The 10,119-nt window shown below is 56.4% G+C and overlaps 1 protein-coding gene across 3 annotated transcripts in view; it reads right to left on the reverse strand.

Annotated features, from left to right (window-relative positions):
* Positions 1 to 9,235, reverse strand: part of B3GAT1 (beta-1,3-glucuronyltransferase 1) — a 33,718-nt gene extending 24,483 nt beyond the window's left edge. For all 3 annotated transcript variants that reach the window (XM_049857288.1, XM_049857287.1, XM_049857289.1), the window contains exon 1: positions 8,951 to 9,235. The gene's annotated coding sequence lies outside the window, so the exon portion shown is untranslated. The remainder of the gene's footprint in view (positions 1 to 8,950) is intronic.
* Between the last annotated feature and the right edge of the window lie 884 nt (positions 9,236 to 10,119).

Below are 10,119 nucleotides of genomic sequence, written 5' to 3' on the forward strand. Positions count from 1 at the left end.
GCCAGACCCCCGCACACCAGGTAGCCGGCACTTGGTTTTGGCAAGGCCTGGGAGACAAGAACAGACAGGCCAGGTAGCCCGGGTGGCTTGGCCCCGGGACTGCATGTCCAGGGCTTAGGTTAGCCAAGACAAACAGCAGGCACGCAGTGCCCTAGGCCATGGAGAGAAGCAGGACCCACGCTGCTCTGGCAGGGGGCATAAGCAGCCAGCTCTCATCCTGTCCCCACAGCACTGTCCTTCCCCCTTCTTATGTGTCACAAGCTTCCTTCTGCCTTGGTTTCCCTTGGTGCTGAGGTCTGTGTGGCTCTGGGTGAGGGTGCAGGCAAGGTCACACTCACCTGTGCTTTGTGCCTGTAGGCATCACCTGTCCTCACCTGAAGCCCTCTTGCAGCATGCTGCTCCCAGACCTGGACATCCACAGTGCCTCCTGCCGCGTGTTGCCACAGCCCTGTAGGCTCCAGCATACTTGCTGTTTGCACAACTCTCCCCCAGTGCCTAGGCAGGAGCCTGGAGACACTGGAACTTACTCACCTCTGGACGCTCACCACAGAACCCAGGGCCCAAGACTTTGTGCCTCAGTTTCCTCACCTGTCGTTCTTAGGGGGCAGCTTTAGGATCAAATGAGGGAATCCATGGAAACCACCTAGCATAGGGCCTGGCAAATAATCTAACCCTGAAGATGTTAGACAATATAAAATATGATAGTGATTATAATAACTGGATCTAGGGGCCGGGAAGAGAAAGGGTTGCCTTGGCTCCTTTTTCATGAGTCATCAGCTCCACACAGCCTTTGGGGCACCTTTTCTAGTAACTTCTCCCTCCCAGGGACAAGGCTCTGCCCAGGCCTGGGCTCCATGGACAGCCGGTACACTGGCATAATGCACTGTGACCAATGGGGGAGGCAGCTAGTGGTAGAAGCTCCTAGAGAAGGCAGATTGGCCAATATGGGAGGCCGGTTCCCCCTGTGGAGCTTGAATCCCCAGCCCCAGCCTCCCACCCTACTCCTACCCAGGCTATGCCAGTTCCATCTATGGCACTCAGGCTATAAAGTCCTTCAGGCCAGCTCTCGGGTGGGCACTGTGCTCATTACTTCTCTCTACAGGTGTGGAAACCGAGGCTGGAACTGAACGGCCTTGCTAAAACTAGATGGCTGGAACCCATATCATGTCCTGACGGCAAACCTGGCATTGCTGTGCCCATCACACGGTGTTCTGAGAGTGACCCTTGCACTACCCCCCCCCCCATACACACACCGGCACAGGTTAAGTCTGTGTCCTGTGGGGAAGGGCTGGAGGTTCTGGATGGTCAAGTGCCCCACTCCTCTTCTCTGGTCTCTAGAGCTATTGGGCACCGAAGCTCTTTGGGGATGAGAGCTGGTGACCAACCAGGTCTGGGGCCAACCCCTCTGGGCCCTGTTATTTCCTGCCCTCTCCCCAACCTCCTGATGCAGTGCGAGGATTCCTGAAAGATGCTCCTTATGCCCCTCCCATCTCTGTGGCTTTCTGCTCTGTGACTCCTGCCCTACGCTTGGGGGCTCCTCTGGGGCATCAGCCAAGCCCACTAGCCTGGATGAGAAAGAGTCAAAGTGAGGTGTTGGAGGGGCTTGGGCAGAGTGGGCACAGCCTAGAATGGGCGGCATGAGCCTCCTCCTGTGAGCAGGGCAGGTGTGAACATGATGAATGAAGGGGTCCCTAAATCTCAGGCCTGCAAACCTAGATGATGCTGACACTATCTGTATGGCCCACAGGCCGTATATCACACTGCTGGCAGCAGGGCAGCAATGGATCACCAAGACAGAGCTGAACCTGCAAAGGCAGGCTCCCACACCCGGGGGGCTCCAGAGGCTCCGGCCTGCAGGAGGATTCAGGGGGTAACAGTAGATCTCCTCCTCAGGTTCTGGGGGCGGTGCTGGGGTGGGGAGCATGGGACAGCACAGAGGCCGGTCTCCACCACCCAGTACCTCTGCTGGCATGCTCTGCCCACCACCCCTCCCCGGTGGGCTCCTGCACAGCCTTCAAGCACTAGGTCAGGTGCAGTGCCACAAGGTGCCAGCACTAGGAGGTGCACGGTGTATGGGGAGTAGACCGAGGGGATTAGACACCCCAACCAAACAGCACTCTCCCTCAGACATGGGCTCCTTCCTTCTGTGGCCTCTGCAGCACTTGCACAGAGCTCAACCAGGAGCGCAGAGGTGTTGGCTGGGCCCCTCACACACTGGCCATTCCCTGCCAGGGAAGGTGGGAAGAACTGCACCTTACTGAGCAAGTTTTGCTCCAAGACCTGGCACGGAGTGCCCACTGCAGACCCATTACCAGGAAGGTCAACCTGGTGATAAGCCCTCAGCACCCAGAACCTTGAGGTGCTCCCCAGAGCCGGGTGGGTGCTGGGTACCTGTGTGGTCACAGGGGGGGCTTCCAGCCCTGCATACATCTTCCTCTGGCTGTGCCTTGGGAGCGTGGTCCTGGGGGGATCAGCACGGGGAGGCCTGTGGGAAGAAGCCCTCAGCTCTCCCAGACATGCCACTAGAGTGGGCAAGACGCGGCTGGGAGAACCACACACACACACACAGCAGTCTGAGGACTGCAGGGTGGCATGGGCCCCAAAGCCTGGGGAGCCACAACATACACAGAAACCTGGGGACCGTAGAGTGGCATGGGCCCCACGGCCTGGGGAGCCACAACACACACAGCAGCCTGGGGACTATAGGGTGGCATGGGCCCCATGGGCTCAGGAGAAGCTGAGCAGCTGGGGATGTCTGTTCTGAGAGAGAGATTTACAAGCAGGAGAGGAAGATAATATTGACAAAGGATGAGTTAGGACAGTCATACTTCAGCTCAACTTCAGCAACTCTGTCTAAAAAGAAAATAACATGGCAAGAGGCCATATGTCAACCTAAGCAGACGTTGTAGAGTCCTGAGAGTCCCAGGTCCTGACTCTGAGCCAGGCTGAACACTCCAGCCAGCCCCCTTGCCTCTGCAGGCCTCAGTCTCCTCCTCCCTGGAAGATGGGCTGGAGGAGGTGGTGAAGTCCCTCCTGCTAGGTAGTCAGGGATGAGGGGCGAGAGGAACAAAGAGGAGAGAGGGGGAGTAGCTGGGGGTCCCTGTCTAAGTCACTAACCTGACTGCACTGTGAAGCCTCCAGGAAGCTGGGATTTCTCTCCACAAATGTCAGGACCGTGGTGATGGGGGAAGTGGGCTGAGAACAACCCTAAACTTCCTCAGGCTTAGGAAGACACCTCTGTGGGGTACCTCAGTCAGTTTATAAGTACCCAGAGGACTTCGAGAGGGGCTAAGCAGGAGCCTCAGCAGCCCCAGGGCCCATATTCTAGGTCACAGAGGCCATGAGAGGCCCCAGCCTAATTCATTCTAGGCTGACCTCTTCCTGTGGTCAAACATGATGGACACAGTGTATGCAGCTAGTGAGTCACTGATTTAATTAAAGGCTTAGATGTATTTTTGATTCATTGCTTGTGGCCTGAAGGGTCTGACCTCCCCAGGGCTCTGTCACAGGTAAAGTGCCTCCTTTGGCGCCGCTGTCAGAAGGAGGGAGAATTCTGGTCCACCCAGGGTGGGAGGGACCCCTGGGGGCCCTGGGGCATGGCTGCTTCTGCTGCCCACCACCCATCTCCACCCACCAAGAGACGAAGGCAGGGACATGACAAGAGGAAGGCACAGAGCTGGTGGACTCAGGCCATAGTCTGGGCCGAGGTACCCACTTGCTCTGGACTTGGACAGGAGTAAGCCTCTCTAGTCATCTGTTTCCTTATGTAGAAAAGGACAGGTGTGGCCTGGAGTCAGAATCCTAATTCTGGGAGCAGTCAGTCTGCCATGTCTATGTCACAGATGGCAAACTCTCTTCCTCAGCCCGTTCCCTCTCCCCTTACACCTGCCAGTAGCTTGGCTGGATGCCCTTCTCCGTCTTGCCTCTTGTTCCTGGGTGTTAGAGCAGAACTTAGAGTTGACTGGTATGATTTGGTTTGGGAAATGTCAACATAGTCCATTTCCCTCACTGTTTAGATGAGGAACTGAGGTTCAAAGAGACTGTCATGCTGTGGGTTGCTTCCCCTAACCTCAAACCAACTGTCTTAAGGCTCCTCTGCACAGCTGCCCTCTGGAAGCTCTGGCCAAGGCATCCAAGCTTTCCTTCCCTTGGGATCTGGGAGACAGTGAGCCCAGCGAGTACAACTCAAGTCCCCACCATCCCTGCTCAGCAAGAAGCAGACAGCAGCCAGCTGGCCTCTGTTAGCTCCTTTTATTTTGGGTGTTTGGGGGCTTAGGGTGTGCTTTTGGGAGAGTAACGCCTATAGAACAGAATTCCAGTTGGGTCTGCCTCCAAACACACTGTCTCCTATTTACCTGAAGCTGTCATTAACACGCTAGGACAAGCACCCCTGCCATTTCATCTCACTGCAGGCAGGGGTGCAGAGGTTACCACATTCCCATCACAGAGGGGTAACTGAGGCCCAGAGAGTAACCAAGGTCGGCTTACTGCTGACAGTCCTAGCATCTGGTGCACTGCCTGTCATGAGGTAGGTTGTTCAATAAATGTCGAGTAGACTGTTAAACAGATGAATAATAAAAATTGCTAAGCATTTATGATAGCATGTTCTAAGTGCTTTACATAATTAACTCTAATGGTTCATTCACTCCTCATAAATATCCTGTCCTTACCCCCATTTTAGAGACGAGAAAGCTGAGGCACAGAGAGGTGAAGTTCCAATTCACAAAGCTTTTAAGTGGCAGAGTCCAGCCAGTTTGGCTCCAGAGTCCACGTTGTTAGCCAACTTGTTAAACCATCTATTTAGAGTAAGGTGGCAAATTAGGTGGGGTTAGGATGGGTCATGGGAAGAAAAAAAAACCAAAACCAAACCCACTGCCGTCGAGTCGATTTCGGCTCATAGCGACCCTATAGGACAGAGTAGAACTGCCCCGTAGAGTTTCCAAGGAGCACCTGGCGGATTCAAACTGCCAACCTCTTGGTTAACAGCCATAGCACTTAACCACTACGCCACCAGGGACATGGGGAGAAGCTGCATCAATTCCAGTGTGATTGGTTCCAGGGCTGGCCTGGCTGGAGAATTTCTACTCAAAAGTCTAGAATGTTCTGTGTTGATAGAAATATTCTGTATCTGTGTGGTCCAATACGAAAGCTACCAGCCACATGTGGCTACTGAGCTCTTGAAATGTGGCTCATGCAACTGCAAGACTGCCACCTTGACAGTGAGCCGCCAATCACATACCTCTGTCTTGGGCAACAGGAGTTTCTAAATGAAGTCAAATGAGCAGCCCAGAGCCTTGAGCCTGCTGGAGCTGAAAGGGACCTCAGAGGCCAGACTGACAACAACTGCCTTATAAAGAAGGAAGCAAGATGGAGAGAGGGCAAGGAACTTGCCTGGCCTCACACAGCCAGGGAGTGAGGATTGACGATAACCTAGTCAAGTCCTACTGAACCCCTCATAATGCCCATGACATGCTTTCATTTCTCTGCTCTCCCCCCACTTCCTTCCTTCAGGAGCAGTGGTAACTGGCTCCCATTTCCCACAGTAAGAGGAGAGCCATTCTGCCCATGGCTCCGAGTACTGAGCTGGTTGATCCTTGACTCCAGTCAACTCTTGATGATCCAAACTCAGGCTGTCTACTTTTGGGCTTATTGGTGGCAAGGCCTTAATCCCAGTCAGGCACTTCTCTTGGCAGCTCCTGCCGGCCCTGCTGTCGATTGGTGTGTGCTCAGGGAGCACAGACTCACTGTAATATTGGCCCAAGCTAAACCTCAACAGGAAAGAAAATTTGCTGTAGCTGTGAAAAAACAACAACAAAACTCCAAGAGACCCTGATCCACATACCCCTCTAAAACTAAACAGAAACCAGTGACTCTGGGTTATCTGGTGTGTTGTATTCCCAGCACTGTGTGCAGAGCCTGGGACACAGTAGGTGCTCGGTCAACGTCTGTGGCAGTGAGCTGAGTCTGACTACTCTCTGACCACCTTTCTTTCTCTCAGCACTGATAATAGAGATCCCGGATTTGGAATATGTAAATTTCAGAAATTTTTAGACAACCATTTGCTGAGAAATTGGAATGATCAAATTTAACACATTAAGCTGTTGTTGTTATATCAATCCCTTGGCTGGCTGGCAGGGAAACCTGGGGAGCACCTCACTAGCAGAGATACAGGCTAGGTTCCTGGGCCTGGAGGGGGAATGGCTGGATGTGGCCTAGAGTCTGGAAGTGGCAAATCAGGTGAGGCTGGGATGGGACATGGGGAGACACTGTATCAATTTCAGTGTGATTGGTTCCAGGGCTGGCCTGGCTGGAGAATTTCTACTCAAAATTCTAGAGCTGTGTAGATCCTAGAAGGATGTGGGGAGGGGTGTATAAAGTAAATACATGAAGTTAACATTCACATAGCACTTCCCCTATAAACAGCCTGGTGAGATGCTGACTCCCCAATTTACATACGATCTAGAAACCAGGGCCAAAAGGGCTCTGATTCTCCCAAAGTCCGCTCAGCTGGTCACGGAAGGCACTTAGCCAGACCGCAGGCAGCCTGGTGCAGAGCTGGCACATGTCCATGGCTCTGAACTCCTTCTGGAACCCCAGATGATCTTCAGGACGGTTCCCAAAGTTCTTCCTGCCTGGAACCTGGAGAGGGGGTATATGAAGGAGGGGTGGGGCGGGAGCTAGAAGATGAGACAGGAATCCTCACCACTGGGGAAAGGACATGTGTGAAACGGTCTCTCAGGTACCTGAAGGTCTCGTCACACTCTCGGTGCCCCTGGCCTCACAGCGTCCCTCTGAACCACCATGCATTAATCAAAACTAAGGGAAAATCCTTCCTCCGTCGACTGCTTAACTGCTGGATGCAGGAGCCTCAGGGCCCTTCAGATCTTCTGGATACTGGGAGAGTGGGTGGCTAGACCTGCACCAGCTTCCACTTACCCAGACCTCCGCCTGTGTCTCCTGTCTTTCTCTAAGTGTGCTGCGTGGGTCTGTTCTCTCACTCTGGTTCTCTCCCTGCCAGTCTAGAAGCTCTCAGGCTTTCTCTTCCTTGGGCCCTGCATCTCCTCTCCTCCAGTTCTCACTGATGGGAGTGCTTAGGCTCCTCTGGGCCACTGCATTCCTCTCTATCCAAACTGAGCCAAGATGCTTCCGTGGCCCCCCTCAGCAACCTTTCCCCATTTCTCACACTTGCAAAGCTCCTCCTCCTCCTCACAGGAGAAAAATTACAGCTGGTTTGCCCTCCCGCCATCTCCAAAGAACTACTGTGAGAAATTCCAGTCCATCCATAAGCACGGGGAGGGGAGCTGAGCTAGCCAATGGGCATTTTCCTCTGCAGCCCTCGTCTCTGCCAATGGCCCCAACCCTACTGCTGGAGCTGATCCATCTCAATGACCTACCTGCCCCATGCTTAGGGTGGGACAGTTGGTATCTGCTCGTCCATAAACACGCTCTCAACCCAGCACGTACGAGCTTCCAACATGCCTGCACATATCATGGTTCCCAAGTGCCTAAGGATCAGCTATAGAAATGGGTGCAGCCAGCCACTGGCTCCAGCGTGGAAGGGGGCACAAAATGCATTAACCTCTTCTGTTCCATTCACGCTAGAAGCATTTGTTTCCACCAAAAAAGGGAGAGGGACATGGCACTTGGCTCCAGAACCTTCGGAGTGCTAGCCGTGGACTGGGCAGACTGGACAGTCTCCTTGAGGGTCTGGGAAGGCTTGATGCTTGGTCCAATTAAGACCCATAATGGATACCAAACTGCTAAGCAGGTTCTGGGAGGAAATGTCCCCACCTCTGTATATGGGAGGAGTAGGGAGACAGGAGGAGTAGAAGACTTAGAATGTCCTTGAGCAATGGAGTCCTGTGAAGCCACCCCACACCCCCATGGCTCCAGTAACTTATGAAGCTGTGTGCCTCCCACTTCCACACAAACATACAAAAACTTCACATATGCAACAGAGCATCTGTACCCAATCTTTTTGAAGAGCACCTACCACACAATCCAAGCTGCGAACCCTACCCAGACTGGTGCCCACATAGGCAGAACTGTCTCCACCAGCATGGGCTAGCAACGGTCAGTAAAAAGCTGTGTCTTAGTCCCTCAGCCAGCTTCCAGAGATCCATTCTGTGGTGCCTGGCTGGGCTGGGGAAAGGGAGGCTGGGTCAAGGCCATGTTTATATGTTTGTGTGTGCGTCAGGGAGGGAGGGGGTCTCAGCCTCAGCTGCTTGGTACCAGTCTGCCCTCCCCTTTCCCTGGCACTGATGGATCTGATGGCTTCCTTCCTCTTCCTCTCCTGCCTCAACTCTCGGTCTTTTTGGGAGTTGTATACTCTGACTTTGGAGGGATTAGGGCCCCAGGCCTCAGACTAGGTGGGAGGCGGAGGCTGGTGAACTGGACACAGCGCCTTCCTCTTTGCCACAGAGAAGTCCTACGGATCCATTGATGCCCTTGCCACCTCTCAGCCCCTCGGAGTCCCCAGCAGAGCTGCAGAGCTTGGATCCCCGAAAAGCGTTAACTTGCAGTGCCTGGGGGGCATAGCGCTGGCTAGAGTTGATTGCTGGGAATAGGGGGTGGGGATGAGGATGCTGGACCCTTCTTTTCCTCCTCCTGGCCACCAGGAACCACCTGCTGAGGTGGAAAGGGCATAAGACTGTTCAGGGCCTGAAACAACTGTCGAGAAGCCGCTGAGAAGCAGCCCTCCTTCATCCTGGCCCGCGGAGGGCAGGCCATCAGCCTGGTTTTGTTTCGCAGCCTCTACAGTATGGCTTCTCCCCCTCGGTGGCCGGCGGCGCCTCCCAGCCCCTGCCCAGCTCTCGGCTCTTCTCCAGCTTCCCCGCGGCACGAGTACATGCACACACACACCCGGGCGGACATGGCGTGGGTACTGATGGAGACGCATAAAGGGGTTCTGTGCGGCGGAGCGGCGCGGGCCCAGGCACGGGGCACTGACCTGCTTCAGTGAGTCCAGATCCTCCCCGGCGCGGGCCATCGCGGGCCGGCGGCCCTACGTCCCGGCGCCCCGGGTCTGTTGCCCCCGGCCGCGCGGCGGGGCGCACTCGCCTCCCTGGCCGGGCGCGCTCGGGCTCCGGGCCCCCGGGGGCCTCCTCATGGCGCGGGCCCGCCGCCGCAGCCCCGGCCCGCCGCCCCGGTCCCAGCCTGGCCCCTCTGAGTTCGGCGAGGCGGCGGCCGAGCTGCGAGGCACGGGGACGGCGGCGGACGCGGCGGGCCGAGCGGAGCGGAGTCGGCGGCGGCGGAGGAGGCGGCGGGGATGCGCCCGGCGCCCGCAGCTCCGACAGCACCGCCCCTGCCCCGCCCCCGAGCGCGCGGCACCCGGGCCCGCTCCGCTGACGGCCGGTACCACCGCGCCGGCGAGGCGGGGGCTCCGCGCGGGCGGGGCTGGAGGAGGGCCCCCCCGGGAGTGGTATCATCCCCTGCCCCCCGCCATCTCACACACCCCAGCCAGCCGCGGCTCGGGGAGGGGCTGCGGACGCCGGCCCGGGGCGCCTCGGCCTCGCCCCTCCAGAGTTAAAGCTCGCCGACCCCCTGCTCCCGCCCCTGCCCGCCTCCAGCCCGGCTGCTCCCGGCGCCCAGCTTGGCAGCCTCTCTCAAAGGATGATTGTTTCCGGGGCTGGACCGTTGAGGGAGGTTCACTGGGACTAAGAGGCCGAGCTGGGGAGGACCTACGGCCTCCTCCTGGGATCCAGACGCCCTGGGATGGGGGACTGGGGAGGTGGAGGCAGGGGAGGACAGATGGTACTGTGTGGGGTGGAGGTGCAGCCCCAAAGCCCAGACCCGTAGGGCAGCCTCAACTGTTGGCACTGCTTCCCTAAGGGCCTGTCAAGATGCAGTGTCGGGGTTCAGCCTCTCCCCAACCCCAAGACACACCCTGGATCTCCACAGGCAAGGCAGCTGAGGCACTGTGTGGGGTGAAGAAGGGGCTGGAAAGGAGCTGGCTTCGAAATGAGGAGCAGAGGGGGAGCAAAAGTGCAGCAGGCTCTCCAGGGATTTTCCGGGGGCTCCCTGGAGAGAAGCCCCTGCACAGCCCTTGCCTGTGTTTGCTGGGATGGCTGGGGCAGGCACGACAGTGAGTGTGTGGGTGGCTCCACGTGGAGCAGGCAT

The sequence above is a fragment of the Elephas maximus genome, chromosome 17 (genome assembly GCF_024166365.1).
Source record: "Elephas maximus indicus isolate mEleMax1 chromosome 17, mEleMax1 primary haplotype, whole genome shotgun sequence".
NCBI classification, from domain to species: Eukaryota; Metazoa; Chordata; class Mammalia; order Proboscidea; family Elephantidae; genus Elephas; species Elephas maximus.